Below are 3,048 nucleotides of genomic sequence, written 5' to 3'. Positions count from 1 at the left end.
TTCTTTAAATGATTTAATGTTTCCGACACGATAACCAAAGTCTGTAATGTGGAAATCTCAAAAACTTTGAACTGTGTTCATATAATCAATTATCCTTTTATTCCTACGATTCACGAACGTCATAACTTGTATTAATTATATATATGTATATATATATATATATATATATATATTTAATTTAAAAATATGATAATTAAATATCTCATTAAGTATATTCTCAAGGTATTATATATACATTTTCATACTACTAATTTAGAGAGATTTCGAACAATATATATGTTACTATTTAAACAACGTAATTAACTTATGTTAAAATGTATTTACATACATTGTATTATGAGTATAAATACAACCTTAAAAGTATTAAATACACTTAATAATATACAAAAACATATAAAGGATAGCTATACTCGTATTTTCGTTTATTTTTCTCAAGAATCCTACTTATATTCATACAATATATATACATGTATTATACGAAGCTTCTAGAAGTATTTACTATTGATATATAATAATAAAAATCTGTATTAGTGGAGTATTATGTCATGCATAACATCATCAATCTTATTATGTCATGCATGACATCATCAATTTAACTTATACTAGATATTAGTCAAAAAAAGATAACATAAAGTATTTACTATTCGTATATACCAATAGTAATTTGCATGATTGATGTATTATGTCATGCATGACATCATCAATCTTATTATGTCATGCATGACTTCATGGTATTTAACTTATCCTAGATATTTGTCATAAAACAACAAATTACAAGTAGTATATAAAGGCCTTACATGGTATATTTTTTACACACTTTTACATCCATTCTACTTTCAATTCTCTTCCAAGTATTCTCTTATTCTTTCTCTCTAAAAACACTCTCTAATATACTCTCTTCAAGTTCTAATAAGCCTTCATTATCTACAACAAAAACTAGTTACAAAAACAATCCATAAACACCATAGAAGTAGTAATCAAGAACACCTCCTTTGATTTAAGTTTTGCATCCAAGTTTGGTTATCTTTAAGCACCCTTTCAAGGAGTCTTTAAAGCTCTAGAAATCCTCTTCATATTCAGCTACTTCCCTTTCTTAAATCAAGGTATTAGCCTTACCAAAACTCTTGTTCAATTCATATGATTATAGCTATCTATATAAAAGATCATAGTTAATAACAACTAGAACATAGTTTGAATGATTCTAAACTTGTTTGAAAAATAATCTAATCTAACCCTAACAACACTTATTTATACATATTATGATGTTATATTAAACTATTATAGGAACTTATAACTTGTACATATGAAGAACACCTTAAAAACTTAACATACATCAACTAGTCTTCATTCGGTAAAAGCGGACTGTTTTGGGTTGGGAATTAAAAACCTATCTTAGACTTTGAGTTCGAAGCTAAGACTTTGGAAATATGTTAATATATGTAAATAAGACTTTCAGTAAATTTTTCATGATTTACGACAAAGTGGAAGTATTTTATCAAAAATCATATATTGGGTGGATGCCGGGATTCTTCCAAATCTGTCCACCGGCACAAAAAGAGGGTAAAACTATAAAAATTAATATATGGGCTATACTTTTTGAATTGGTTTTGAAAAATTAACATCTTAAGGAATCCATAGCAATTTGATTCACTTTAAACGGAGTTGTAATGAATTTTTGGCGAGCAAAACAAACTCTGCCAAAATTAACGTTGTATGGACGAAATTTATCTTATAAAAACTATATTAATCATATCCTTGCTAACTTTTCCTATATCCTATATATATTTGGACATGTTATCATTAGTATAACAAAATATTATAATCTTGGTTAATTATGAGATTGTATATATATGATAATCTTGGTACGTTCCATGACAATACGTGCAGAATACGTTTTGATAAATCCTAAGTCAACACGTCTCAAGATTGATGCAAGACAATACGTACACAATACGCTGTGGGGTAATTCTAAGATTATATATATATCAATTATTGGACTGTTGGACTTTTCGGACTATTTTGGACTTCTATCAAAGGACTACTAACAATGGACTACTAACATAAAATGTTAAAAATTATTATATAAGTATTATATGAACTTGCTATATTAATTTTGTTCATATGTATTATTATCTGAATCGTTATTATTATTATAGGTTTGTGAATCCAAGGACGTCGGCTATATTTTAATAAGTTGAAAACTTGTTAAAACTATACTTTTACGACAGTGAGTATATTGTCCCATTTTTAAACTCTACAAATATTTTGGGATGAGAATACATGAATCTTTTGTTTTTCGAAATAGACACAAGTACTTAAATATATATTCTACGTTGAGTTGTACCTTTGTATATATCCCTAATAGTCTGGTAACTATTTATTACATGTGGTTAACATGTAAGCGCGAATCCTATTGATAGATCTATTGGGTTTGACAACCCCACTCGGGCTAGTTAGCACTAGTTCATAACGGGTGTTTAGTACTGTCGAGACCCATCCAAATCCATAAGGACGAATACAATAACATATGATTACATCGCGAGGTATTTGACCTCTAAATGATACATTTTACAAACATTGCATTCGTTTTTAAAACACAAACTTTCATTTCAACGAAAGTTTACAGACATGCATGCTATCTCATAATATACCCAAACTATGAATAACATGCTATCAATCTTGATGAACTCAATGACTTGAATGCAACGTCTTTTGAAATATGCCATGAATGACTCCAAATAATATCTCTAAATGAGCAAATGCACAGCAGAAGATTTCTTTTAAACCTGAGAATAAATATGCTTTCAAGTGTCAACCAAAAAGTTAGTGAGTTCATTAGTTTATCATAAACATTCATTTCCATCATTTTAATAGACCTCAAGATTTCATATATTTAATTGTACACGTAACACGAGTACAAAATAATACGCGTAACCCGTGAATTAAAAATCATTCATATGGTGAACGCTTGATAACCGACTTAACTTTAATGCATAGAATATCCCCAAACAGAACCTCTCGTCTGTATAATAATAATAATCTCGAAGT

The sequence above is a fragment of the Rutidosis leptorrhynchoides genome, chromosome 9, assembly GCF_046630445.1.
Source record: "Rutidosis leptorrhynchoides isolate AG116_Rl617_1_P2 chromosome 9, CSIRO_AGI_Rlap_v1, whole genome shotgun sequence".
Lineage (NCBI taxonomy): Eukaryota > Viridiplantae > Streptophyta > Magnoliopsida > Asterales > Asteraceae > Rutidosis > Rutidosis leptorrhynchoides.
This window is presented reverse-complemented; position numbering follows the sequence as displayed.